The sequence below is a fragment of the Periplaneta americana genome, chromosome 13, assembly GCF_040183065.1.
Source record: "Periplaneta americana isolate PAMFEO1 chromosome 13, P.americana_PAMFEO1_priV1, whole genome shotgun sequence".
Lineage (NCBI taxonomy): Eukaryota > Metazoa > Arthropoda > Insecta > Blattodea > Blattidae > Periplaneta > Periplaneta americana.
Genome location: NC_091129.1, coordinates 97346249 through 97370827, shown reverse-complemented (window position 1 = coordinate 97370827; position 24579 = coordinate 97346249). Strand labels below are relative to the sequence as shown.

General features: G+C 36.3%; 1 protein-coding gene across 1 annotated transcript in view; it reads left to right on the top strand.

The window, feature by feature from the left end:
• Positions 1-930: 930 nt before the first annotated feature.
• Positions 931-24579, top strand: part of LOC138712147 (probable G-protein coupled receptor CG31760) — a 395270-nt gene continuing 371621 nt past the window's right edge. The window contains exon 1 of the mRNA XM_069843619.1: positions 931-1088. The gene's annotated coding sequence lies outside the window, so the exon portion shown is untranslated. The remainder of the gene's footprint in view (positions 1089-24579) is intronic.

The following is a 24579-nucleotide window of genomic DNA, read 5'->3' as shown; positions in this document are numbered from 1 at the left end:
TTCTGCAGTCTTTCTTAGTTTCTGTCTCCGCATATGATTCACATATCTTAATGTCGTCTGTCATATTCTGATATCATCTTCTGCCACGAATTTTTCCACCATTCACCATTCCTTCCAGTGCATCCTTTAGTAGGCAGTTTCTTCTCAGCCAGTGACCCCGATTCCTCTTTTTCTTCCTGATCTGTTTCCGCAATATTTTTTCTTCAGCCATTCTTTCCAACACAGCTTCATTGCTTACAGTGAATCGGTTTTGTCAAAATATCACACATTTAATAAATCTATAATAAAATGTAAGACCACGAGAAGGAAAAAAATTGAGTTATTCTAGGGAAAAATAAAACAGTGAGCTATAAGATGAATGACACACATATATAAATTTGGCTTCTAAATAAGTTTTCAGTACCAGAAAATAAATGAATTCCCTCACAAAGTGAATTGCAGTTTCTGAAGGTTTTAATGAATGGTGAGTTCATATGAAATGTGTTTCTCGATCTTTGGATATTATATAGCGAATTTCTTCTAGATCTGACTGCAGGAAAATAAAATTAATAAAATAGAGTAATTCAGCGAAATCATTACCATTATTTATTTTCTTAATAGTTTTCTTAGACAGTGTAGTCCAGTAATGATTCTGTTTACCCCTTTTTCGTTCATCTGTCTGTCTATCCATCCGTGCCTCTGTCTGTCTGTCTGTCTTCCTATCCATCAGTCTCTGTGTACTGCTGTCTGTTTACCTCTATCTGTTATGTCTATTTGCCTTGTCTAATTACCTGCATATTGAGCTAAACATTCAATCATATTGCAGTTTTCAGAATAACTGTCCTTACACTTACTATTTCTTTCTGGATGCTGTATGTTTGTTGTATCCGCGTATAGATTAAATGGGTTAAACAATCCTCTTCACACGCATCTCTTGTGCCTTCCAGGTGTTGCAGCATGCGTGTGATGGAGTCCGTTATCTAAAGCCCGGGATTGGAGTGAGCGTCCGATTAACCAGTGAGCGACATGGGAGGTCCCGGCGACACCTGAATGACGGCGCCGTGCCCCTGGGAGACCGGCAGCCAGCGCGCCACGTGACACTTCCCAAGGTAGGAAGTCAACACGTATTTTATGTAACCGTTATTCTATAGTGGTGGACACGTGTATTTTTGCAAGACATAGTTGAGAAGTATTGAACTGATATTTTCAGTATTAATGTAGGCAACATTGCATATAAATTGTGTAAAATAAACATAAAAGTGAGGTTTTTGGGAGGCATTGCAATACCAAAAGGCACAGCATATTTTCTGAATTTAATCTAAAAAATCTGAAAATTATCAAGACATTATCTCGATGTTTAGCGTAGATTTGTATACCATGATGGTCAGTGCTAACAGCTTAAATTAGTAAATGAAATAATGGATATTTTAGGGAATTTCTAGAAAAGTACACAGCAAAAGTAATGGGTTTTCAGTCGAGAGTGACATACGCAATAGCCTGATGAAACAGAAAGAAATGTCAGACAATAGGAATATCTTGTATTATTCTCATGCACCAATACTCATTTCAGTAGTTGGTCAAAACTTGTTCAACAGTGCTCCACTATATTGCGAGTTGGTTGTACTTCACGAACACGAAGAGACGACCTGTTTATATCTTTATCCGTTGTATTACCTGCTTTCGGCGTACTATATAGACCTACCGAATGTGCCTTTAACTTCTGGAAAAATTTAAATATCTTGGAGCAACAGTAACAAATATAAATGACACTCGGGAGGAAATTAAACACAGAATAAATATGGGAAATGCCTGTTATTATTCGGTTGAGAAGCTTTTGTCATCTAGCCTGCTGTCACAAAATCTTAAAGTTAGAATTAATAAAATAGTTATATTAACGGTTATTCTGTATGGTTGTGAAACTTGGACTCTCACTTTGAGAGAGGAACAGAGATTAAGGGTGTTTGAGAATAAGGTTCTTAGAAAAATATTAGAGGCTAAAAGGGATGAAATTACAGGAGAATGGAGAAAGTTACACAAAGCAGAACTGCACGCATTGAAGGCCTATGTTTCACCTGACATAATTAGGAACATTAAATCCAGACGTTTGAGATGGGCAGGGCATGTAGCCTAACACGTATGGCGAATCCAGAAATGCATATAGAGTGGGAGACAGCAAGGAAAAAGACCTGTGGGGAAGTCGAGACGTAGATGGGAGGATAATATTAAAATGGATTTGATGGAGGTGGGATATGATGATAGAGACTGGATTAATCTTGCACAAGATAGGGTCCGATGGCGGGCTTATGTAAGGGCGCCAATGAATCTGCGGGTTCCTTAAAAGCCATTTGTAAGTAAGTTGTCTTTAACTTAAGTCTTTAGGTAACTGGATTACTATGCTTAATATTAACCAATTTACTACTGTTTTGGAAGTTACAATCACTTTACTATTAAAATGTATCAGACATAATTCAGACCAGATCGAATCATGAGATATTGCATAAAGTTTACGGTTTCGAATCGCGAGAAGACGGATTTGTGTGTAGAAAGAATTCCCCTTTGAAAGTGGATATAGTTGCATACTTCAAACATAGAAGTGGATAGACGGGACAAGGCTTTCTAGGTAGTGGCGCCAGAATAAATCAGCTGATGTTGGGTAGAAAAGCAGTACGGTATGGACGTAGAGTATGGGAAGATCACTGTACATCTAGTGGAATATAAGTTCTTGGTTTGGTTTTGAGCACAAAACTTAGAAACCACAATAATATTTCATAGGCGGGTACACTGGATGCATAGTAATAACCTCATTTCAATGTATTAAAGCACGGATAATGTTATTTAATGATTAAGTTGTCATAAAATCCTCATGAATATACAAGACACTTTTATTATCGGCTTTGTTTGTAAGGAAATTAAAGTTGGAAGTTATTGAAAAATGTATTAAATAAGATTGAAAAGAGGGGATTTAACAGAAGAAAAGACACTTGCCTTTAATAATACATTATGGAACGGCCTATAATGATAGTAATTAAAACGCGAGTATGTTTGTTTATGAAACGAGCGCAAGCGAGTTTCATAATTTTCATACGAGCGTCTTAATTACCATTATAGGCAAGTTTCATACGACTTTTTATGATCGACCATATTTCTAACTGGAAATTATTCACAAGTATTCATTTTATTCGCATCTCACTGAAGAGCAGAAGTGACCTTGTGCAAGCTCGTAAATTGTGAGATGTGCGCAGACGCGAAAGTATTGATTTTTTCCGAGGAACAATAATGTCATTGACCTTGATATAATTTATAGAATAACATGAACTAATTTTGATATAACCTGGAAAGTGATTTAGAATTGAAAAACGAGATGACAAATGGAATTTATTTGAATATTATTTACAATTAACGCTAATTATTATAGTAACAGAACATAACCTTCTGCGACAGTATTGGATTTCCAGCCTCCGTGACGTTTCCCTCGTTGTCTTTCGATTGCATATCCGAGAATAATAGAAAACCTGAACTTTAATGAATAGGTGTACTTTAATGACATGCATTAAAGGACTGCTACCAGGTGTATAATTACTACATTTCGGCATGGTCGAGCATAAACAATGTTTATTCATGTCAATTTATTTACGTCTGTGCAGTAACTTTTTGTCTAACTGTAGCCTGTCTTTCAAACATAGTTCATTCATGTTTGCTGATTTCAAAATCAAACATTTGTAAACATTTATACAAACCAAAACAATACTTTCAACATTAATGTATAAAATATACATCAGTTAGAGAAGTTATTGATTTTTACATTAAGAAATAAAGTTTGATTAAGATATGGGACTTTTGCACGTACCGACAAACATTACGGGGACGCCGGACACTTAGGCCGAAAAGGGGGCTGTCCTGTTTTTTTTTTACGTGACGTATGGTAAGCTTTTATAATGATATTAAATTATAGTTGTGTAGTTTCAGTCTACAATTTATCGATTTATATTAATGATATTAGTGATACTAAAAAAATACATTGTACGTACAGTACACTGGTTAATGTTTTGCCCAAAATCAGCTAATCGAACTGCGTTGTTATTTTGGTGTCACGATCCTGCGATCGTGTAATATCGTACGTCCTCTCTATTTACTTCATTTTTTATTTTATTTTATTGGATTATTTTACGACGCTTTATCAACATCTTAGGTTATTTAGCGTCTGAATGAGATGAAGGTGATAATGCCAGTGAAATGAGTCCGGGGTCCAACACCGAAAGCTACCCAGCATTTGCTCATATTGGGTTGAGGGAAAACCCCGGAAAAAACCTCAAGCAGGTAATTTGCCCAGATCGGGAATGGAGCCCGGGCCACTGGTTTCGCGGCCAGACGCGCTAACCGTTACTCCACAGGCGTGGACATTTACTTCATTTTTCCAAGGTTGCATAATTATTAAATTTCTATTAGATAGTCTCTCTCATTTTAACAATAGGAGTTTTGTCAGGATCCGTCTGTGCTTATCTATTTAACAAATATCATTAGTTTACAATATTTGTCACATTTATTTAGTTTTTAACGTTTTCTGCTTAATTAAGCCATCTTCAGAAAAGTTTATGCCTATATACTACTTTCATGTATATAGGCACAAACTTTTCTGAAGATGGCTTAATTAAGCCGAAAACGTTAAAAACTAAATAAATGTGACAAATATTGTAAACTAATAATATTTGTTAAATAGATAAGCACAGACGGATCCTGACAAAACTCCTATTGTTATTGTATCAGCTTATCGGCCCTCATAATGTCTTTCAAATTTTATTTCTCTCATTTTAACTCACCATTGATATTAATAGTATTGCAAGTTGGAAGTATGCATGAATAAGTTACATAAATGGGTAATATTTGTGTGAGCATTCGTTCAGTGTAAATGTGCCTTTGCATGCGAAACTCAATCCCTGCGAGCTGAATGATCTATGAATTGAGCCTCGGTATAAACCGGAAAGAAGGTTAAAGACTTACAGTGATTCTCTGCAGAGGAAATCCACGCTGTACGTGCAGTACTGGGGCCCCTTGTATTTGCTGTCTGAAACGCCAGGGGAATAAGCAACGAACTGCCAATTCGCAACAACAGCGAATCCCTTCCCAGATCCCTGGTTACACTATACACAAGTCATAACATTCCAGTATTAAAATGCAAAACATTTAGCAATTTTATTAAACCATTATTATGTAAAATTTTATTGTAAATTGTATATTGTAACTTTTTCTTTGTTTTTATTCATTCTTTTGATTTTAAGTTCCCAAGTATATAAAAAGTATTTGAATTAAGGGAAAAAATTTGAACGTTTCATTGAAAACCCTATTTTTTTCAGCGTTATACTTTATGCGTTCTCTAATGTAGAAATAACATTACATTAACTATAAAGTTGTCATCCTTAAGGCTGGTTCACAATAAACCGGAAAGGGAAACGAGAATGAGAACGAGAACGGAAATGTTAAAATAAATGTATTTAACAATATTTCCATTCTCGTTCTCTTTTCCGTTCCCGGTTTATTGTGAATCAGCCTTTAGTGGTCTTGCGCTTTCTTACTGACTTTTGAATCTAAGGTTCGCGAGTTCATGCCCGCCAAGGGCGTTAGATTAATGTCTTTATCATAGTTTCTTCTGGCAAGGGAGTAAAGCTGCAAGGTTCGTGTCGTAGATTTGTGGCAAGTAAAGGATTACTGTTTCTGAAATAGGCCTACAGGAAACATTTTCGGTATAGCTCTCCCACGTGGTGATTTTCGACGTAGCACAATGTACACAAAACAGTGGCGTAAGTTCGCTTGAGCTTGTCCAATCTTTCGCCCCTAATCCGCACTACGAGTACCGGTACCTAGGTATACAAGGTTAAGTTGTTTCTTAATCTTAATTGATTATTATTTTACTACACTTTGTCAACTGCAATGAATGAGATGGTGACAATGTCAGCGAAATTAGTTCAGGGTTCAGCGCCGAAAGTTTTTTTGTAGGTTATTTTACGACGCTTTATCAACATCTTAGCTTATTTAGCGTCTGAATGAGATGAAGGTGATAATGCCGGTGAAATGAGTCTGGGGTCCAGCACCGAAAGTTACTCAGCATTTCCTCATATTGGCTTGTGGGAAAATCCCGGAAAAAACCTCAACTAGATAAGTTGAACCGACCGGGAATCGAACCCGAGCCACCTGGTTTCGCGACCAGATCCGCTAACCGTTACGCCACAGTTGTGGACCGCCGAAAATTACTCAGCTTTTTCTCTTATTGGTTCAGGAAAAATCCCAGAAAAATCTTGAACCAGGTAACTTTTCACAATCAGGATTTTAACCCAGGCTCGCTCGTTTCACAGTCAGTCATACTAACCGTTACTCCTTTGAGTTCTCAGATTAAAGATAAGTGTAAGTAAAGTAGTTTAAAACCGAAGAAAATTAAGGAAATAAGTAAGTAATTAAAATGTTGTAAGAAAGAAAAAAATACTTAATGAAGTGTTGAGTAGGTCTACTAGTGAGAGATTTATTAAAAACTCAAATTAAGAAATGTTTGCATGACACTTTTTTCACAGTTTCAAATATTTCTGAAAATATTCTGGAAAATCCGAAAGCAAAGATAATTAATTTACATAAATTGTGACAAAAGTTATGGCTAGTAGAATCTTGTTTTTTTTTATACTCCTCCGATTTTTTGGTCTGATTTTGTTCCAGGTAACTCTCAACATTCAAACAAACGTTGTTCAGAAAATTAAAAACTAAGATATAAGATAAGATTTGGAAACTTTTGTACCAAGGATAAATATTTGCATTAAATTAACTAGGCTTATTTATTTCAAGAAATCTTTAATATTCTACTTTTATGTTTCTACATATTTGTGAAAACTATAAATTGCTCCTCTCGAAAGCGACATAATTTGGACAAAGAATTCTTAACGCGGTTTCCATCGGATAAGAAAATACAACTGTGGACATGTAATATATGACATAAAAGAATTCGAAAACGTCACACAACGTTTTTAAATATTATGAAATTAACGTATGTTGAAAGCAATTAAAAGATTTTGAAATTGTCAAAATTCCAGTCAATTCATATCCTGGAAAAGTGTTTCATTTTAAATATAAATAATACATTGTTTACGGAGATGGCATTGATATTAATGGCGCACGCATTTGGTATCTCAAAACTTGTAACAGTGATGTATGACGCATATTGATCAGCGACTTGCTTTTCATTTCATTCTTGTTCACACGTTTTGACAATAAATAATTACTATGAATGCAGATATCGCCATACCCGATGTGAATTGATGTTTGTTGTAGGATAGTTAATATGCATTGACGGGCAGTTATGAGGGGTGGGAGCTTTCCTATTCAGTAGATATTTAAAATCATTCATCAACCGCTTCACAATGAATCTAAATCCATTGGATGAAGGGTGAACAAAACTTCGCTATACCGTAACATATTAATTTTATTAGTGAGCGCACAATCGGAAGTAATGTATGACTGTGCTTGTTGTTATTACTACGCCCACACTATTGCTGTGACCTTTGTTTTAACAGCTTCGGCTTCACTAGCGCATCAGGCGTTAGAAAATTACAGCGTGATGATATGGAGAAGACCGCTTCTATGGCTGAGCGCTAGCTACCTGGTCGTCCATTCATACGATCCGAGTTCAACCCTTTCCGGGCTGTGATGGAAATTGTGATGGACCAAGCATAATATGCTGTCAGTGAACTTTCATTCACCTCTAGTTATGAAACACTTTCCACCTTCACTTCATTTCATCTTTCATCCGCAATGGTCAGTAGGCTACGGTAGTACTGGATTCCGATAGGAATGTAGGTTTTAAGGGCTTGGGGCTCCGGGCACTAGGGTTTATCAGGTGCTTGTATGGAGATGGGACATAGACCTGTCAGGGCTGAAATTGGATGGGCCGCCTGCCAGCACTGAATTCACGATTGTCATCCGTTCAACCATCTGATTTCACACAATCATGATTAATAATAATAATAATAATAATAATAATAATAATAATAGTAATAATAATAATAAGAAGAAGTATATGATTATGTCTCGTGACGAGAATATTGCACGAAATGGAACTATAAAAATTAGAAATTTATCCTTTGAAGAGGTGGAAAAATTAAAATACCTGGGAGCAAGAGTAACAAATATGAATGATACTCGGGAGGAAATTAAACACAGAATAAATATAGGAAATGCCTGTTATTATTCGGTTGAGAAGCTTTTATCATCCAGTCTGCTGTCAAAAAATCTGAAAGTAAGAATTTATAAAACAGTTATAATACCGGTTGTTCTTTATGGTTGTAAAACTTGGACTCTCACTTCGGAATAGGAACAGAGATTAAGGGTGTTTGAGAATAAGGTTCTTAGGAAAATATTTGGGGCTAAAAGGGATGAAGTTACAGGAGAATGGAGAAAGTTACACAACGCATAACTGCACGCTTTATATTCTTCACCTGACATAATTAGGAACATTAAATCCAGACGTTTGAGATGGGCAGGACATGTAGCACGTATGGGCGAATCCAGAAATGCATATATAGAGTGTTAGTTGGGAGACCGGAGGGAAAAAGACCTTTAGGGAGGCCGAGACGTAGATGAGAAGACAATATTAAAATGGGTTTGAGGTAGGTGGAATATGATGATAGAGAGTGGATTAATCTTGCACAGGATAGGAACCGATGGCGGGCTTATGTGAGGGCGGCAAAGAACCTGCGGGTTCCTTAAAAGCCATATACATATACATACGTAAGGCTGAGAGAGGGGCATTGTAATTGCATCCAGTACTCGTTGAAGTGATATAGCGAGGTTCATACCAAATTCCTCACACGACCCTCGCGGTTCCATTACCACGCGCGACACCCAGACTTCCTCTGCGAGAGCCTTTAGTGGTTGCATAATATATATCTAATTCTGTAACCTGCCGCGTTATGGTTACGCCGTCATATTCCTGTTTCAGTGGATCTCTATGTTAACATAATATGTAAACCGTCGTGAATGCATTTGCAGTTTATTTGTGTATGTAATTAATCACCATTATCATCACCATCATAATCATCATCACTAGGCCTCGGATTTGTATGACTTAAAAACTCTGGAAATATGCATGCACTTATACCTTAAAAACCAAAATATGACATAAAAACTTGCATATATGACGCAAAATAAATAAAACATTTTTCAAAAATTAGTTAGAAACCTTTTTTATTCACCATTCTACGAAAGTGTGTCTTAAATATTAATTATTGTATTGGCCGTAGGAATATAGAAGGAATAAAAGAGGGGTAAAAAATGTCCGATGTCCGTTATTTGCGTGACTAATTCTTTCACAGCTATGTTAATAGACTCACTGTTTATGAATCACTATCTGGCAACAGGGGTGTTAGAACCCCTAAGCGTCACATGTTTGGGAAAAGTGAGAGTGAAGGCGAGACCGACCAGCAAAAATCTGGCCATATTCCTAACATTCTTTTGTCCTTCGTGTTTTGACAACTTACTGTTGGCGAATCCAGTTACATTAAAACTTCATTCAATCACAAAATATTTCTAAGAAAAGGAATTTCGAAATAAATAACCAAACGCAGACAAAACCTCTTGTCATTATTTACAAAAAAATAGAGGAATAATTTTGGAGAACTGTTAAAATCATTACTTTTAATATGATCAAAAATATTAGTTTGTACCATTTTTGGTCAAGTATGACTTTTTGCTAAAGAGTAGTAACATATACATTTATAAGACCAATAAAAACCATGTTCAGAAGAGATATAAATGCATTTAATTTAACTTAAGTTTGTAAAAAGAGATCAGGATAAAAATATAACTTGTAACAGAAACCCGAGCCCTACCCATCACTATCACTATCAACTACGAATTAGTACGATAGTTTTCGCCTAATCTAGTTGTTCCTTTACCTGTAATCTTTTGATTTATAGTTTATTATTATTTTTATTAAGCCTATTTGTTGAATACGTATTGCTAACATGACAGGATTATGATGGTGTAGGTGTAGAACATCCTTCAGGTTTTACTGGTTTCAATATTCATTTCATTGATAGTGTTCTGCCCAAGGGTAGATCTTTCACTGGAAACCCACTATTCTCCAGTCTCTCCTATTTTCTGCCTTCTTCTTTGTCTCCTCATGTGATCCATATACCTTAATGCCGTCTATCATCTGATGTCTTCTTCTGCCCCGAACTCTTCTCCCGTTCACCATTCCTTCCAGTGCATCCTTCTGTTAGATAAAAATTCAATTATGCACATTAATTGGTTTTTATTTCAGTTTGTTTGTACACAGCGTTCAGCTCGGCTCTCGGCCGCGAACACATGCTTGCAAGACCGGCGTAGACGGCTTCATTATCGATCAATAACGTTCTACGTATTTTAACTTGTGTAACGTTTATTAATAACAGCATGTTTAATATTATTATATTTTTATTTCATAATGCATAATATTGCCAGCCGGTCCGGATGGCTACGTTGTCTAAGATGCGCTCCCATTAAACGGCATAGTCCGAAGGTCCATGGGTTTGAATCCCGCCTCAGGCATGTTGAGTGTTCTTCGTTCATCTTCTGTCCTGTGTGTGTTTTCTGTAGGGAACCCTACGTTCTGTTGACCCCAGGCTAGGAGAGGCTCATATATGTGTGTCGGTGTCTAGTGTGTGGTAAACAGAGAAACCAATTTCCTCTCTCACAGGCAATGGTGTAGAAGTCCTAAGACAGGGGGGGGGGTTACGAAAACGAAAAAATAAGTTGAAGTAGTCGTTCAAAAGTGGGGTCCGTCTGGATTTATACATTTTCGACATCTTTTGATGAAATTATTAACCACACGCAAAAGTTACTGATTTGTTTATTTCTTTGTTTTGTTTATTCATTTATTTTTTATTTGTTAATTTATTTATTTGTCTGTCCGTCTGTTTATTTATTTATTTATTAGTTATTTATTATTTATTTATTATTTATTTATTTATCTATCTATCTATCTCCCTATGTATCTGTTTGTCTGTCTGTCTGCCTGCCTGCCTGCCTGCCTGCCCGTCCGTCCCGTCTATCTATCTATCTATCTATCTATCTATCTATCTATCTATCTATCTATCTATCTATCTATCTATCTATCTATCTGTCTGTCTGTCTGTCTGTCTGTCTGTCTGTCTGTCTGTCTGTCTGTCTGTCTGTCTGTCTGTCTGTCTGTCTGTATGTCTGTCTGTCTGTCTGTCTGTCTGTCTGTCTGTCTATTTGTATCAATGATAAGAAACGAAGCTGTGTTGGAAATAGTGGATGAAGAAAGAATTATGCTGAAACTGATCAGAAAGTGGAAAAGTTGGCTGGGTCACTGGTTGAGAAGAAACTGCCTTCTGAAAGGAAAGAGTTGTTTCACCTTAATCCTTCTACAATGTTTGGGAATCACCAATGGAAGGGAGCAGCACCACTTTTTAACAATAAGGGTGTATTAATAATTGCACTGGAAGGAATGGTGAACGGGAGAAAAGTTCGAGGCAGAAGAAGATATCAGGTGATAGACGACACTAAGATATATGGATCATAGAAGGAGACAAAGAGGAAGGCAGAAAATAGGAGAGACTGAAGAATGCTGGGTTTGTAGTGAAAAACGTGCCTTTGAAGAGAACACTATGAATGAAATGAATTTATCAGTGTATTTATTTACTTATTTATCTACTTATTTATTTATTTGTTTGTAATTAAGGCAGTTCTCTTTGCTTCGTACTGTAACACTTTAGTGATAGCCTACAGTCTTTTTCCAACCGATGAATATAATTTTCTCTTCATCTCTTTTCAAGATCATGAAAACCCTTCGTCTGCTCATTTATTCGTCCTTGGTATGGCCGTTGGTGAAGAAGTATGTAATTCATCATCTAGAAAATTACTCGAAAGGAATGGTAGTTCTTGATGACTCTGGAGAAAGGACAGAGACATCATCTCTGATTTCTTCTTATATTCACTTTGATACTGAAGACTCGTAGTGCCAAAGATGGGGGAAGAAATTTCGATCCTCTGATTACAAAGGAGAATCTGCCTTACATTTAGTAGAAATTCGAGTAGAGATTGCAATCCCGGAGTACAAACTGTGCCGGTTTGTGTCGCGTGATTGCATCCCTCCAGGGGACAAATCCCTTCTTACCGTCGCTGGAGGCTGATTGACATGGCGTGTTGGGAAGGGGGGTTGGATTATATGAGTAACGCAAACTGTAGATGACAACACAGCCACAGGCACCAAACAATTAATGGGCTCAGAATAGTTCCCTAAGACTAGAGTTCATACAACGCCGGCATGACCTCGAAAGACATATACAAACGATGATTAGATTCACAGCTATACTGTGATGCGAATGAATTTTTGTTATTGGGTTATTTTACGACTCTGTATCAACATCTAGGCTATTTAGCGTCTGAATGATATGAAGGTGATAATGCCGGTGAAATGAGTCCGGGGTCCAACACCGAAAGTTACCCAGCATTTGCTCGTATTGGGTTGAGAGAAAACCCCGGAAAAAACCTCAACCAGATAACTTGCCCCGACCGGGATTGGAACCCAGGCCACCTGGTTTCGCGGCCAGACGCGCTGACCGTTACTTCACAGGTGTGGACTACGAATGAATGATTACATACATACATACATACTAGCCATGTTGTCCGTAACCCACTTTAAAGAGGTGGCTCATGGGTACTCGCTTGGTGAGCCAATCCAGGCGAGCTAATATAGTTGTCGTGGATACTGTCCTGACGTGGTTATTAACGCTGTTAAACTTTAACCAATCTCAGCACTTTGTTCTCTATTCATTTTACACACTGTCCACGTAATATTGACACCAGTACTTTGACGAACACTAAGATTACTATTTACAATATTTAACTAACACTTTCACAAACACTGACTTTACTATTTACAATATTTTAACTAACACTTTCACAAACACTGACTTTACTATTTACAATATTTTAACACTGATGATGTTCGGTATTTGCAATGCCCTTTCCTAGTTCTCTCCATAAAACTCTGACCTTTGCTGTCCTCGACCATTGTTTACCCGCCTCTTTGGCAAACATGTCAGACCACCTGAGCCGTGGTCTTCCCTGTCCTCACTTGCCGACGTAGGGGTCCCACATGGTGATTTCATGGGCCCATATTGACTGTATAATCACGCCACATTTCACCCCCCCCCCATTTCCACTTCGTTGCCGTGGCTCGTTCTGCTACGTTGGTAATCTTCGCCAGTCCTTGTAATGTTTCGTTTGTCTTTCTGTCTCGTATAGTGATGCCCAGTATTTTTATTTGCATCTTTCTCTGGCATCTTTGTATACTTGAGCGTTGTCTCCCGGATAATGTTCAAGTTTGGCAGCCGTATAGCAAAACGGGGATTATGCAGACATATTATGTCTAGTAGGGCCTCGAACTTGAGTCTGCGGTTGATTGCTTTCTCAATTCATATGAACTTTAGGCTCCAGAACGTCTTCCATCCCGATGAAATTCTTGTACTAATCTCTTTGTCGTTTCTTTGTGTGAAGGTGATCTGTACTATAATGTACCGGTAAGTTATGTGTTCTTCGTGCAAGTACGATTTCTTGTGAATTTCATCCATCGTCATCGTCGCCCTCATCATCATCATCATCACCATCGTCTTTATCATCATCATCTTCATCTGCCTGAAAAGTATACCTACAGTATGGGCATTTTAAAAGTCCCGAAACATTGCTCGCCTTTCGGCGGCTCGAAATCGATGGTATTCCCCTGCATGAAACTTCGGCGCTCCCCCCTCCTGCAGTCAACTGTGAGTGAGATTTCATTACAATGCAGTAGTGTTGTGCAATGGTTAAGATATTCACTTCGTTGTCGTATATTTATCTTGCAGACGTACATGAAGTACAGAAAGTAGTGTGGCACAATATGACAAGCGTTTAGACGACAGCCTAATTCCAACACAAAAATGAATATTAAAGGCAATGGATAAGATTAATGAAATAGATTCTGTGACTGAAAAGAAAACGAAGACGGCATGGACTGCCAGAAAATATACACTTTTCTAAATGCCGGTTTTATTTTACCACACAAGTTTTGAATTAGATGCACATCTTCAAGATGAATATACGACGAAGCAGTGAATATATGACCATAGCACAACACTATTGTAGTCTCTAATGAAATATCACTCACGACTGAATGCAGACGGGAAGAGCGCCGTAATTTCATGTAAAAAGAATCACAGCGATTGCATGGGCTCGGGTTGCCGACCGGCCGCGCAATATTTTTAAACAGTGTCATCCCATTATAAAATAATAAAATGTTCCCAGTGATTCCACACATCAACTGCTACTCAACTGTTGAAGTTTATGATGCGAACTAACAAAGGGATAATGCTAACCATTGAATTATGCACTTTTATGCTTGTTTGTATGTTAGGTTAAGATATGTTATGTAATGTGTTTTCTTCGATTTTGATATTAATCTGTGTGTGTGCGTGTGTTTTTTTTTTTGGAAAGTGATTGTATTTAATCATAGGTGAGGGACGTGAAACCATAAAGTAGGACTTGTTTTGTAAAGCACGTACGGTCAAAAGACCCGTGCATTGGATTGAAGAGCAAATTCTGATAATGTAGTGCATCTATATGTATAACATTGCTGAATCTATCTATCTATCTATCTATCTATCTATCTATCTATCTATCTATCTATCTATCTATCTATCTATCTATCTATCTATCTATCTATCTATCTATCTATCTATCTATCTATCTATCTATCTATCTATCTATCTATCTATCTATCTATCTATCTATCTATCTATCTATCTATCTATCTATCTATCTATCTATCTATCTGTCTGTCTGTCTGTCTGTCTGTCTGTCTGTCTGTCTGTCTGTCTGTCTGGTCCCGTCCCGTCCCGTCCGTCTGAATCTCGGTCGGGGCAAGTTACCCAGTTGAGGTTTTTTTCCGGGGTTTTCCCTCAACTCAGCATGAGCAAATGCTGGATAACTTTCGGTGTTGGACCCCGGACTCATTTTACCAACATTATCACCTTCATTTCATTCAGACACTGAATAACCTGAGATGTTGATATTGCGTCGTAAAATAATCCAATTAATTTTTTTTCTACAATATAATTATCATCTTCAAATTAATGAGTCAGGTTATTTTTATGTAGACGGGACATTCCACGCACATAATCCCCAACTTAGAGGACCAAGGTTTTCTGTCAGAGTTTTCCTACCCATATCTACTTTTGGTCCGTCCCGGGTATTTTATTTTCCCGGAACCTGCCATATCAGCCACTCTGGGAGGAGCCCAATGTGAGACCATCTACTAAGCACTCATTCATTGGTTATATGCATATGCTTGTTACGTAGGTGGGCAAATGTCCGAGTTTGTTTTCCTTTCCTCTTGTGCAGTTTGAATGGAGTGTTTCACAAATACAGAACTTGTCGAAATGTATTATGTTCATGGAGTAGCTGGTGTTAAGAGCATAAAAACGATCGTTTTCCTTGTGAGAGATATTCAAACAGACACCATCTAGTGCACACCACTTTTACTAGGATTCACCAGCGTATGAGAGACTAGGCTATGTAGGCCTACAGGATGTTTGACTTTTTTTTTTGCTTACGCAGCCCAAATAACAATCGAGACATGTGGAAGATATTTAATGGTTTCGTGGGCTCACTGACATCATCACGTGAATGTTACGAATTTTAGGTTTCGCATGTTAATTTTATATTAAAGACGTGCTGTCAATCTGATATGTTAATTATTTATTTTCTTTCTCTTGTCCTACGTTTATTCTAGTATTGGATAATGTTTTATCGAATCATTTGCTCTTCTTATAGTTACTGTAACATCGTTTTCTTAATGTGCAAGTTATATCTAATCCTTCAAATTAGTTCGTTTGTTTTGTTTCATTCGAAATGAGCAACGTATCTTTAAGAAACTCCCCGCGCCGTGGCGTTGTAGTCTTAAGGCATCCTGCTTGGCACTCGCGTTACGGAATGTGCGCTGATTCGAGTCCTCATGGGAGAAGAAATTTTCTCATGAAATTTCAGCCAGTGTATGGGACCGGTGTCCACCCAGCATCGTGATGCGCTTGGGGAGCTACGATAGGTAGCGAAATCAGGTTACGTAAACCAGCTATAACTGCTGAAGGGATCATCGTGCTAACCACATGATGCCTCCACTCTGGTTGGATGATCGTCCTCCTCTGCTTCGGCATGTGGTCGTGAGGACAGCAGCCGCCTGATTGGTCTTGGCCCTTCGTGGGCTGTAGCGCCACGGATTATATATTATATTATATATCTTTAAGAAACACACAATGCAGAATTTTAACACAATTTATTATTTTATTTCAATATATTTTGAATATGTTACACCTAGTGACTCTACCGCGAGAACGTCAAAACCTGGTAGACCAAGAAAATATTGGATTCAGATTGTGACAGACCCTATGAACTAAGACATACGAGATCGGTAACAACTCGCATGGAGTTGGACGATGTCGACGTAGCTTACTTGCTTGAACATCTTACTTTTAATTTTTCTCTCGCTGTCTTTCACTTTTGCTGTTATGAGCTTCACAATATCCAAACCATGAATACTTACCGATTGTAGAATTCGAGCTTTTATAGATATTGCCGTGGAAATGTTTGGTTCATAAGATGTTGTGATGAATTACATATTTTAATTTTGAAGTAGGTAGTATTAATTACAATATTCTAGAATAACCTGGAAGCGAAGTTCAAAATTAAATAGTACGAAAGAAATGGCAGAATATCGAACCCTTTCAGACAGTCGAAACATTCATACGAACACAGCGAAGATCCATGAACTATCTCGAGAAGTCTGCGTATTGTAAATGTTTGTTGTATGAATTAATATATCAAATAGTTCACCGAATCTACAGTATGTGTATTTATTATTGTATCCGTTCTCAATCGTTACTTAAATTAAAATACAAGCTGAGCTCTGCGAGGTAGAGAATTTCAACGAGGAAATTGTGTCCATCCCTAGTCGTGTTGTGCGAGATGTCTAAAACAATAATTTATAAACAGCTTGAGTCAGACACTCTTTACAAATGGATGCCATTATTTTGTTGTCTTGAGAAGATGACCCCGGGATTTTTTAAAACAACATCAAATACTGTAGTTGAAGAATAATGCAATCTAGTAGTAGTGATAATCATGCTAAATTGAAAATTGGATTCGGAAGTATATAAAAGACGCCTACGCTGTCGCTACACATCCAGCAAATTTAAGTCTTTTACTAGCAAGAAAGTTGAGATTTATTTATCTTTTCAAGGTTGGTTTCTGCTGGTCTCTTGCTGCTTTGCGCGCTGGCTTAGCACCATGCTATCAACATGACAAAGATGTCCCACTACTTCTATCTAGTGGCTCTTACGAATCGTAATAGTGTTGAGCAGTAATGATAATAATTTAATTTACTGTTATTTTTATTACTATTTTATTTTTAATGAACAATAAAGCAGATGTTCAATTTTAAGGGATACTATGGTCCGTCCAAGTCATCTGTAGAGTAACTTCGTGCATATGAGGGCGGAGTCTGTGTCGGAGTGTATTGCGGGCAGCATCAACTCGAGTCCGCTAAGGGGTAAGATGCTCGTGTTAGAAGGTAGAGTAGAAATTATCCCCTCCTGCAAGCGATTGCTCGCATCTTTCAAGCAATGTCTCCTCCCAGAGTAGTCATTGGCCCTAACCCTCCCTTGTACCACTTGCGCATAGGTCCTGTTTCGTCTTTCTACTTCACAGATATCTGAGACGGACCATAGGACTGAGTTTTGAAACTTTTGAAATTTTAATCTGATATTTTCCATTTTTAGGTTTTTTGTTAGATCTATTAAGAATAAGGTGTGTGTAAATGTTCAGCTCAATCGGAATAATAGTTTCGAAGTAAATTTTATTTTAATTCTGCAAATTAGTGATAAAAGCACGATGATCCACGCACATTACATTTAAATATAGCAAGTTCATATATTCTTCTCTTATGGACCCTGAGCCACAGGCAATATTTTAATGTTTAGAAACTCACGATATCGAGGTTACTTTGGACATAATGCATTTTTTAATTTCAGACATTTGTTTATTAATATTTTTATTTACATAATAATTTTAGTTACTAATTTTTCAAGATATTTAAGACTTATTAACATTAGATCCCAGATAATATATGCGTGGACACATACGAATATTTTCTTTGAATTTTGTAAAAACTGCGTGAGCATGGACCATTTTCGACATCTAACAATGTAGTTTCGCTGTAAAGATTCATTTGTGAAAGATGATGTAATACTAACTTATGGAGCAGGCTTATATAAAATTAGCTACTGCAACTCAAAATAGACGTAGAGGCAAAAAAACTTCTTACAATCAACTTCTTAAGTGCCCAAGGAAAAATTTCGTGCAAATAAAACTATTTTTTTTTTACAATTTTTTGTAAGAGCTATATTTTAAAATAAGTGCCTATAAGAGAACTCAGTGGAATTGCGTTACTATATGAAACAGTGAGGTAAGTAAAAAAAAAATATATATATAGGCTCAAGTATGATTGGACAGCAGGATTTTGCGTAGGACTACGTCATGTATTTGGATCATAAAATAATAACAAAAAGTTTCGCTTTAGTCTTTAGACTAATATTGAGACTATATTAACGAGTGGACACCCCTGGTGTAAAATTTTGAAAATGAAGTAACGTATGCGAGGCCCGATTTGCATAATGTGATATACAAGGAGATATATTATGCCTTCTTAATAAACAAGTGAACCACTCAGGTGTGACTAAATATGGTAGCCGCTAAAACGAGATAGCTGTTGCGTTCGCATAAATCGTAATCCCTAAGCGTAGCATGGTTCCTCCGTATTCCCTCCAGACTCTTAAAATATGAGACTCTTGGTATTATAATCCCGGGTGCCGCGGCGAGAGAAGATTGTAATCCGAAAGGTAGGCAACCCAACTTTCCTGGTTGCTATGCGGGTCGAGTATTCCAGGCATTTCACTATCCTTCCTTCTCCCCCTCGTTGCTTGGTTTCCAGGCGAATCCATTTCTACCGTCGCGCCCCCCACTTGAAGGACTCTGGAATGGAATGCTATTCATATGATATTTCCAAATATTGGCATATTGGCAGAAGTCGAATGCTCACTCTCAATTCTGTGGATGTCGAAATGCTCTTCTCATGCAGATGTTAAGTTCTTTGCAAGGATAGGCTTTCTTTTAACCTGAATAAAGTGAAGAGTATACAATAAATCACGACCTGGATTTTAGACAGTAACGAAGTCCGATGTGTGGCCAAGAAATGCTTTCATTTTACTGATATTACGAACGGATAAGTTCTGTTTACGAAGATAGACTACTTTTATTTATTTAAACGTTTATTTCTATTATTGATCTAAATACCTAGTGACGTCAAGGATTGCCGGACACTGTCACAGTTCAGAAGTAAACTGGAAAAGTATGTTCTGCCTCAAGAAATCCGTTTCTGAGAAGTTGTTAGATTTATGCCGAAGTTTTTATTTTTAGTATTTTGGCAATTATTTGCTTTGGTTAGATTAACCCTTTCTCTTGTCTTGTGTCAGGATACTAGAACAGCTAAATGTCCCTTGATTAATAATAATGACGCTGAGTGTCACTGTTATTTTGTGCCTGTATTTGTTGTACATGTTTTTTTTTGCATCATTGCTCAATATGTTAGGCTAATTTCTATTATTTTCAATTTCTACTTGTATTTTCAGTTGGTTTTTTTATGTTATATTTATTCTTTCACACATTATTACAGTAGATTGATTGCAAGATGATATATAATTTTTCTTGTAGTCGTATTGCATTTCTGGTAGTGTGGAAAAGAAGGCCTGATGGCCTTAACTCCACCAGAGTAAATAAATAAATAAATAAATAAATAAATAAATAAATAAATAAATAAATAAATAAATCAGTAAATAAGTAAATAAATAAATCAGTAAATATATAAATAAATAAATCAGTAAATATGTAAATAAATAAATCAACATATTAATCATCAATAAAATTAGCTTTAAATTTCTCCATTATATACAGGGAAAACATGAAAAGAGTATGTAGAATTGTTAGCTAGGCCTATATTTTTACTAGTTGTCCCACATTTTTCTTCAAATTGATTTCTGTTTCACTATTGTTTTCAGTATACGATTTTCTGTCATTCTTTCCACATTGTCTCCTAGTATTGCTATATTGAGTTATTTTATCGGTCAACTTATGTAGATATCTTCTTATGTCATTATTTTTGTTTTCTGTCTTGTAACATAGAACTGCTACACTTCCCATGTATTTCATTTCTATTGCTTATAGGTATTTTTGTATTCTGCTTAGATTTTTCTAAAATTAATTAGTAGAAATACCGGTATATTAAAGGTATGAGTATATTTAAACTCCAATGCCTTTGAAGTTTTCAATTCTGTGTTTAAATATTAGATATCAATTTGTTGTAGAGGACAGAACAATATTTTTGCAATGTATATGTAATGGAAAAAGTTAAGGTAATTTTAAATTCAGATACCAATTCGTATTGATATTTGAAAAGCTGCATTTTAGCGATAATCTCAAAATCGACTGTTCGTGTCACAATACTTCCGTTTGTAATTGGTATTATAAGAAAGTGAAAGGATTTCTTAAAATAAGTGTCAGCAAGGAATTTCGACTATTTCAAGGGCGTATTGCGTCATACGAGAACGTTGTACAGAATATAGAATGTTAAAGAAGGTCTATAGAGAAAATACGACATTAAAAAAAAGAGATGACTATTTCTTTTCTGTCTGTTAATCGTTCCTAGTACCGTCTTCTATATGTTTTCAAAGTTTCAAGTACGTAAGACGATTCGAAACATTATCATAATTAAAAACCCATTAAGGTCGGTGCTTTTGTATTATTAACTTTAATGCCACTTTTCTCTGCTCTAATATTTTGTGCATTTCTTTTCATTCAAAACACACTTTTTTGTATATTCACTACAACCTATTTAACAATGTTGTTCATGATTTTCTTAATTTCCCACTTTTTTAAAGAAAAAAATATATGTGGCATAGACAAATGAATGTGGTGCTTATTTCACAAATAATTTCTTACTGTAATCTGGGATTATTAAAAAATGAATGCATACTTTAGTTTCTAATATAGCAGTGTGCTTTATAAAATAATGAAACTGATTGAATGAAATTTATATGAGGAGTAGGATTTTGAAAACTTTACCATCTTTTCTTTAAAAAATTAAATAACTGAAAATTAAGTGTATGATGGAAGTCAAATTTTGATAGGCTAATTATATTAGTTTGCTAAGATACAAATGTATACCAAAAATGAAAGCTATATCTCAGAAACTATAGAACATTTTATTTTCTCTATTAGTCTTCTCTTAAGCACGAATTGCTCATTTTCACATTTCTTGTCATTCCCGAAAGTTTGTAACAACTCACTCAAATACTCTGAATTAATAAGAATAAATTGATGGATACATCAATAAATATAAAGGTTCAGTCCTTGAAGCTATTACGATGGTTCTCATAGGAATAACTGAAGAGAATCCTATGACCGTTCTTTAATCGTAACGATATTAAATAATATTGTAATTAAGAGTCTGCAAATGAGGAAATCAATTATCTGGTAGCAATATGGCAGCGGGAGGCTTTAATCTTTTAATCAATATTCCGTACGTAACGCCGTCGTAATTTCCCTTGTTTCAATAAAACAGCTGAATATCGAGAGAGTGAGTGTAGCGAATCCGATTACAACTTGAAATATACTATCGCTTTTAGATTAACAAACTTAAATTTTTCGACTACCATTTAAGCTTCTTTTCCTACTTATATAAAAACTGTGTACTTTACTACTTAGCAGTCAAACAAAATCTCTTTTCATCTGTAAGTACATACGAGTTTAGAGAAGTATTTAATTTCAAGTAATATGCAATGTGACAATATTTTTCCTCGGTATTTAATTCAAATATAATTGGTTTAACTATTATGGTTTCAATATATAAATTCCATATCAATATTTGTATTAGGTCCTTATTTTGTAAATTCACATACAGTATATTCAGAAATTTATGTTCACTAAAGTTTGGTTTTGCGTCTGAAAGTTCGGTCAAGTAATAAGATGCCATTCCCAGAAATTCGACTCTAAACTGTACGAAATATTCCAATGAAGTAAGCGCCGATCGACAGACGAGGGATCAATGTGTCCAACGTGACCTTGAGTCACCCAGCGACACGGGATAGGAGAATTTAAGACATGTATTGGCGGGTCGCACGGCAGTCGTCGCATCGTAACTCAAGAATGCGAAGCGACAGAACGTTTGCAGTGGTTTTGACGATTGGCAACGAACCAGGCAACAATATCAATTAAGCAACAATCAGCAATCGATAAAATTTGAAAAATTGGCGAGTGGATTTGAGTGAAGGGTGAAAATTCACAATGCTCATAATTTCTGTCTTATTCCATAATCCATCTCTTTGATCGGGTTTCCACAATAATTCAGAGATCAAATGTCCAGCATTTGACAATTACAGTAGCAAAGACGAATGCTGTATGTAATTCTTTTACGCTTTAGTGTCTGTATCTCAGATCCTAAATATAAAACACAAAGTTTGAATATATATTATTTTAATGTACCGAAGTACATATGATATTTCCATGCAGATATTCTGCGTCTCATACGATGAAAGAGTAATGGAACGGAGAAAAATTCTCTCCGGCGCCGGGATTTGAACCCGGGTTTTCAGCTCTACGTGCTGATGCTCTATCCACTAAGCCACACCGGATACCACCCCGGCGTCGGACAGAATCGTCTCGGATTAAGCTCCAACTCTTGGGTTCCCTCTAGTGGCCGCCCTCTGCACTACGTCATAGATGTCTATGAACGTAGGACCGAAGTCCACATATGTGCTGAGGTGCACTCGTTATGAGTGACTAGTTGGCCGGGATCCGACGGAATAAGCGCCGTCTTACACCTCCTGTGTATCCTATTGTTTCTTCTGCTGTTGTTTGTATACAGCTTTTTTTAATGAGTCCAGTACTCATTACTATCCTCAGGTATGGATTCTAATGCAGCGGCTTTCTCTTGAAAATGTGCTTCAAAATTTCTTCTGTCCTCTTCGTTCTTCAGTTTTTCCATGTGCAACTTCTTCGTCAACTGTCTTCCTCTTATCTTATGATCTTTAATATCCGCTCCTGGCAACACTCTACCAGGAGTCAAAGATAATAAGTAAAATACTTTGATGTAATTTAGAAAGAAACAATAAAATACTCGAAAATGTGCTGAATTTCAATATCTGGAAACTGAAATCTACAAAAGAAAGGAAAATCTCAAATAATAAATACCCATAGAGTAGGTTATATCTGGATATATCAATGACACCATGTGCATAAAATAAATACATTCACATAGAAAATAAAATTATAAGTTAATATAGAAAAATCATTATAAACCCATTTCAACTTCGGCTGCAGAAACAAGGCCAAACACGACTGAATAAAAAAAAATGAATGGAAACAACGGAAATGAAGACACTAGGGAAAATACCTGGCGTTAATAAACTAGACCATATCCGGAGCGAGGACATCAGAGAACAGAATATTGTGAAAAAAATTGTAGCGTGTACTACAGGGAAAATACAAGAGTGGAATAAACATCCTACTGCACCGGATAGAATTTTAAGAGTAGAATGAGATAATTTTATTATCCTGAAGGCAAAAGAATTTCCGGGTGCAATTGAAGAGATGGGTTCTGTATTACAATCCAAATGGAAAGAGGAGAATAGGACATCCAATAAAAAGACGGCGATATGTTTTCTTTCGACTTTGATACCGGAACAGGTACATTATGCCTAAACGTGAATATGATAATAATTGTAAATAACACACTGTCCTCTCCTCATTTAATTTTCTGAAGGATCCATTCTAATAATTTCTATCTTATTCCATATTCCATCTCTTAGATCGGGTTTCCGCAATAAATCAGGGATCAAATTTCCAGCATTTGAGTATTACAGTACTAAAAACGAATGCTATATGTCATTCTTTTGCGCTTTAATGTCTGTATCCCAGCTCCTAAATACCAAACACAAACTTTGAAGCTTTAAAAATACTACATGCGTTGAGAAGGCTGTGGAGCAAATAACAAACGGAAGTAAAACATAACGTTATATGGAAATGTAAACATTTGCTTCGCCTTTTAGTTACTGAGGTAATTAACAATTCCAAAGCTACCATAAACATGTTATTTCATTATTATATTCCTACACGTAACTCTGAAATAGAACAGCGAATATATTTGTTTTCAAAGCCATGTTTATGTATCATTTTAGTTGTATGAAAGATTATTCATAGACGAGCTCATATCAATTTAAACGTGCTACGAAAATAGCGCTTGAAACAATTAACACATTAGTCGAAATGTTACACATCAAAGACAATAACTCTCAGAGAATTCGCAATGTAACAGTATTATTTATCTTGTTAAAATACACAGTGTATTATTGTTACAGAGAGAATTGTAACTAGGAAAAGGTCTGCTGAACAATTAGCGAAATCAGTAACTTTACATAA